An 805-nucleotide genomic window follows, 5' to 3' on the forward strand; every position below is an offset into this window, starting at 1 on the left:
TGCTCGACTGAATCTGACTGCCAAGATGGAAAATTAAATATACAAGCCCAAAAACTTCCCCAATTTGAATTTTCAGAAAGCAAACAAAGGTGATCAGACTTTAGGGTATGGTATGGTAGGCCGTATCAGTTTATTTCGAACATGCATACAGTCAAATTATGGTACATCCATATTACCAGTTTGTCATTACAACATATCTGAAAAGGTGTAAAAGCTCATTTAAACCTACTTATTTTCCGCTTCATAGCAAATTCTAAAACATTTGTTTGTTCACTTCCTGCGCTCAATCTGCAAATACAAATAAATAAATCAATTTGTCATGAATAAGTAGTTGTTTATAGGTTGCAATTCAATTAATCAATTAATCAATCATTCAATCAATAAAAAACCTTGACCAAAGTCTGTCACTGTGCGCCTTCATCTAAGATGCGCACCCTGCGTCAAGTAACGCCATAACGTGAGTGGGCTTTCCCAGTCAAAGCTGGCCTTCCGCATAGTCTCCCATCGACATAGACCAAGTTTACACTGCAGGTCAAAGTGACCCAAATCACATATCTTCTGAATCTAATCTTTTACACCTGACTATTTACACTGCAAGTGAAATGTGATCTTTATCAGACTCCAATATAAATGTGCACAGGCCCCATTGCGCAGGGTTGGCTTGAGACCATTCGACCACCCAGGTGAGAGTGAATCCCCCCCACCCGCCACACCCTTAGAGAACATTTTACACCTCCATCCTCAGAAAAAAGTCTAGGCAGCATTACACAGTTAGCAATTATTTATTAAATTATTAATTATTTAA

This window comes from Nerophis lumbriciformis, linkage group LG06 (assembly GCF_033978685.3).
Source record: "Nerophis lumbriciformis linkage group LG06, RoL_Nlum_v2.1, whole genome shotgun sequence".
In the NCBI taxonomy this organism is placed as follows: Eukaryota; Metazoa; Chordata; class Actinopteri; order Syngnathiformes; family Syngnathidae; genus Nerophis; species Nerophis lumbriciformis.